The sequence below is a fragment of the Callithrix jacchus genome, chromosome 19, assembly GCF_049354715.1.
Source record: "Callithrix jacchus isolate 240 chromosome 19, calJac240_pri, whole genome shotgun sequence".
In the NCBI taxonomy this organism is placed as follows: Eukaryota; Metazoa; Chordata; class Mammalia; order Primates; family Cebidae; genus Callithrix; species Callithrix jacchus.
The window spans coordinates 31,332,893-31,338,332 of NC_133520.1; the positions used below are offsets into that span (position 1 = coordinate 31,332,893).

Below are 5,440 nucleotides of genomic sequence, written 5' to 3' on the forward strand. Positions count from 1 at the left end.
TGACTCTTACTGTTGCTTATTCTAGAGACTGGGATGTAGCCATGGATAAGACAGGGGTGAGTGGGGAATGAGGAGCTGTTGTCTTCTTATTGAGTAAGAGCAAGACCAAATTCACAGTGTTAGGTTTAACAGAGTATTCTGTGGTGAGGAATCTGCAGGTTTTCATGACAACCTCTGTCTGCAGAAGGGTAGGGCTCTGGAAGTTCCCTTCAACAGCTGATGAAATCCCTGAAAATGTGACGGAGTAGTGTGGGCCATTTTAAGGGCCAACTTGGAGTTTTAAGCCAATGACTGAAGATTTGGAAAGGAATCATGTTGTTGATTGGGGGTGCAGGGGTCATATGGTTGTTGGTACAGATTTCACTGAAGAAAGCTTGCTTTTAACAGAATAGATTCTTCAGCTTGCATGGATAGTTTGTCATGAAAATATATTTAAAGTGGGAACCTGTAGGCCGAGCAAAGTGGCTCATGCCTGTAAGCTCAGCACTTTGGGAGGTCACTGCTGGTGGATCACATAAGAAGAGGAGTTTGAGACCATTCTGGCCAAGATGGCGAAACCCCATTGGCCTCTACTAAAAATACAGAAATTAGCTTGACATGGTGTTGCAAGTCTATAATCCCAGCTACTTCAGAGGCTGAGGCTGGAAAATCACTTGAACCTGGGAGGCGAAAGTTGCAGCGAGCCAAGATTGTGCCACTGCACTCCAGCCTGGGCAACAGAGTGAGACTCTCTGAAAAAAAAAAAAAAAAAGAAAAAAAAAGTTGGAACAGGTGCTAAGAACCCTGCTTATTTTTCCAAGACTGAAGAGAACAGAACACAGTGAACAGGCTTGTACAGACTCAGAGGCCCAGCTATGAAGTGCAGAAGATCACCTATCCTCATGCACCCTGGTGACAAGGAAGGGCTCTTACCTACAGAAGTATCCCAGCAGGGATATATCTAATTACTTTCTAGAAGGATATGATTTAAGGATTGCCATGTACTCCTTGGCTCTCAAAGAAAGATTTTTCAGGTCATGAAGAACTACATGTTAGAAAGAACGGATTCAGGTGCAGTATCAAAGGCAATGTCACAGTGGATTATACAAGGTAGCCGTTTATTTGTCTCTCAAGTAATTGTCCAAAAATAAGCACTACACGGCTTTATGGAGGCTCCATGGTATCGACTCCGTGGAATCAGGAACCTAGACTCCTCACCCATTTTCTTTTCTTTTCTTTCCTTTTTTGAGTCAAGAGTCTTGCTCTGTTACCCAGGCTGGAGTGCAGTGGCTCAATCTCAGCTCACTGCAATCTCCGCCTCCGGGGTTCAAGTGATTCTCCTGCCTCAGCCTTCTAAGTAGCTGGGACTATAGGCGCATGCCACCACACCCAGTTAATTTTTGTATTTTTAGTAGAGACTAGATTTTGCCATGTTGGTCAGGCTGATCTTGAACTCGTGACCTCAAGTGATCCATCCTCCTTGGCTTCCCAAAGCGCTGGGATTACAGGTGTAAGAACTTCCTGTAATCTTTCCTAGAGGAAGGCAAATAAGATTGGTAATAAATATCCTGGCCCTCACCCATTTTCAATGCCCTTTTCTCATCTCATGACTTAGGATACCAGTTATATATAGCTCCAGCCACCATGCCCATATTCCAGTCAGCAGAAGGGAGAAAGACGGAATGAGCACAATATACCCTATTTCTTCCTTTAATGGCCGTAACCAGGAAGTTACCTATATCCCTGTGCTCAGGTCCTATAAAGCAGAACCAAGAAGTATGCATCCCTCTCATTGGGTCCTATAGGGCCAAACCAGGAAGCAAGTATCCTTCTGCTCAGGTTCCTATATGGCAGAACCTCAGCACATGGCCATACTTAGCTGCAAGGGAGGCTGGGATATGCAGCCTTTTAACTTATCATCATTTGCTTAGCTAAAATTTATATAATTCTAGAAGGGAGAAACAGATACCTGGGGACAATTACCAGTCTATGATGTAAGAACTTCCTGTAATCTTTCCTAGAGGAAGGCTAATAAGATTGGTAATAAATATCCTTTTATTAGACTTTAAGCTTTACGACAACAAGGAGCTTCACTCTGCTCAGTACTTTGTCTTCATTGCCTAGCAGAGCTCTGGCATATAGGAAGCCTTCAACACATATTTATCAGGCGAATGAATGAATGAGAGGCATCTAGATGTAAGAGGAATTCCAGGCTGAGCGTGGTGGCTCATGCCTATAATCCCAGCACTTTGGGAGGCTGAGGTGGGTGAATCTCCTGAGATCGGGAGTTCGAGACCAGTGTGACCAACATGGAGAAACCCCATCGCTACTAAAAATACAAAATTAGCTGGGTGTGGTGGTGCGTGCCTGAAATCCCAGCTACTCGGGAGGCTGACGCAGGAGAATCACTTGAACCTGGGAGGTGGAGGTGGAGGTGAGCCGAGATCGTACCATTGCACTTCAGCCTGGGAAACAAGAGCGAAACTCCATCTCAAAAAAAAAAAAAGAATTCCAGAAAATACTTCACTGTGCCTCCTCCCAAAAACTTGTGCTGCAAGGATCCAATCCACTGTGGCTTTTTCGTTTGTTTTTTGAGATGGAGTCTCGCTCTGTCACCAGGCTGGAATATAGTGGTACGATCTCAGCTCACTGCAACCTCCACCTCCTGGGTTCAAGTGATTCTCCTGCCTCAGCCTCCTGAGTAGCTGGGACTACAGGCACACACCACTACACCTGGCTAATTTTTATATTTTTAGGAGGGATGGGGTTTCACCATGTTGGTCAGGCTGGTCTCAAACTCCTAACCTTGTGATCTGCCCGCCTCGGCCTCCCAAAGTGGTGGAATTACAGGTATGAGCCACCAGGCCCAGCTTTCCACTGTGTTTTTGTTGTTATTGTTGCTGTTAAAATTAAACCTGAAGAGGTATGTTGAGAGCTCTTCCCGAAGAGAAATTTCCTACCTACCATACCCACCCTGCCAAGTAATATGCTTTTTATAGGTTTGGTCTTATGTCCAGTGATGGTACGTTTTAGATGCACATAGAACCATTTGATGGCATATGATGTGAGCAAGCCAGGCTGTTCCAGCAGTTACCACTATAAGCAAACCTAGTATCTTCTTATGGATTTTTTTCCCAAGCTCTTTTATATTACACAGATTAATCCTTATAGACAGGAGAGGCCAGCTTTGGTGCAAATGGAGCATCTAGAAGGGGTGGCTGGGAGAGCCTACTGCCGAAGGCGGAGAGAGCATCCAGCCTCCTTAGCTTGGGGCCTGGGTTAGCCTCAAAGCTCTCCCCTGAGGGCTGTGTTTCCAGCCTTGCATTTAATAAGCAGAGAGAATTGAAAACAGTAAAAAATGGAAGCTAATACAACAGTCAATAAAAAGATAAAGCAAACTAAGAAGAAATAAAAAAAGATGGTAAAAACAGCTGAAATAAAGAGGGGCCGCAGGCAATAAAGTGATAATATGAACTAAAAGTAAAGCAAATAAGCTAAAAAGAAATTAAAAGACAGAACAAAGACATGATCAGGCAAAGGTTAGAAATAAAAGATGGAGAATAAAAAGATAATACAATAACAATAACTCTAAAAGATGAGCGCAAAGCAGATAGCATAAAATAGCTAGAAAAAGACAAAACGGAGACGAAAAATGACTGCGATAAGTAAAATCACTAAAGCCAGAGAAACAAAAGACTAAAGGGATTAAAACAGTAAAATGTGTTCAACCAATACCAAAAGACATAAAAAATGTAAAGGACTGGGCTATGGGGGCAGGAGTAATAGATCAATTTTGCTTCAAGTTAAAATGCTGCTGCAATGTAAGTACAAATATATCACTCATTCAGACGAATTCTTTGCGTCCAGGCAACCTAGGGTTGTGCAGACCTCCCAGCATCTAACCTCTATATATTAATTTGCTAGACTATTACAGACGGGGTGGCTTAGACAACGGAAGTTTATTTTCTCACATTCTGGAGAGGAAAAATCCATGGTTAAGGTGTAGGCAGGTTGGTTCTTTGTAGGGAGAACACCTGTTCCAGGCCCCTCTGCTTAGCTTGTACATGACTGTCTTCTCCCTGTGACTGTTCCCATCAGCATCTCTTTGTATGCATCTGCATCCAAATATTATTATTATTATTATTATTATTTTTTGAGACGAAGTCTGGCTCTGTAGCCCAGGCTGGAGTGCAATGGAGCAATCTCGGCTCACTGCAACCTCCGACTCCCAGGTTCAAGCGATTCTCCTGCCTCAGCCTCCTAAATAGCTGGGATTACCGGCGCCCGTCTCCGCGCCTGGCTAATTTTTTTTTGCATTTTTAGTAGAGGCAGGGTTTCACCATATCTTCGAGGCTGGTCCCAAACTCCTGACCTCAGGTGATCCACCCACCTCAGCTTCCCAAAGTGCTGGAATTAAAGGCATGAGCTAGTGCGCCTGGCTCAAATATCATCTTATGAGGACACCGGTCACATTGGATTAGGACCCATTCTCATGATCTCATTTTAATTTAATTACCCCTGTGAACACCCTGTCTCCTAATATGGTCACATTCTAAGGTGCTGGGGGTTAGAACATGTGAATTTGGGGAGTGGAGGAGGATATAATTTAGCCCGTAACAGCAACCCTGCAAGAAGACCCTGGAAGGATCCCTTTGGGCAGAGAGGTGAGGGCAGAAAGCAGGGTCACTGACCTCTTCCATGCCTGACTGGGGGCTCTGACACAAGTGACTGTTTTTCTCCTTGATTTCACTTTCTGAGTAATATTTTTTATTTCACTTGGACCCATGGAGCAGTGAGGCCGAGCCCTAAAAAGACAGGTCTCTAGAGTCCCTAACCATTTTCTCTTATGATGTTAGGGTTGCTGAGAGCAATAAATGTTCTGGAGGCTCCTTCTCCTATGGCTAATGAAGAGGCCCACCCATGAGGCCAGGCCTGGTATGCTTGGCTGCTCATGCCAAGAAACTTTTCTGGGTGGGGTTCACTATTTATTTATGACAAATATTCCACATCGGTGATGGTGTTCTACAGGTTCCAAGAAACCTCTCTAGTAACAAACTATAGAAATGATCCCTGAAAGTATAGTCTTATGCCAAGAAACTTCTGCTCCCAGGAGAAACACCTTGTGAGATTGAAGGTGCTTTCTAAATCCCGAGGACAGACAGTATGTTCTTCAGCAGGGTTTTGGAGTTTTGTGCAGCTCATTGTCTTCTGCCTTTTCCAAACAGGGAAGTCTGGGATAGCTGGTCACCGCTGGTTACCAGAACACCCCACTCTTGCAAATGGGTTTTCTGTTTCTCGCTCCAAATGTGAACATCTTAATCCATCCAGACTGTTAAAAAAAATATCTTAGAATAGGTCATTTATAAACAACAGAAATTAGTTGCTCAACATTCTAGAAGCCAGAAAGTCCAAGATCAAGATGCTGGCAGATTCAGGGTCTTAGGCCCAGTCTTCAAAGATG

At 44.0% G+C, this 5,440-nt stretch overlaps 1 pseudogene; it reads right to left on the bottom strand.

The window, feature by feature from the left end:
• Positions 1–4,959: 4,959 nt before the first annotated feature.
• Positions 4,960–5,065, bottom strand: LOC118149645 (small nucleolar RNA U3; annotated as a pseudogene).
• Between the last annotated feature and the right edge of the window lie 375 nt (positions 5,066–5,440).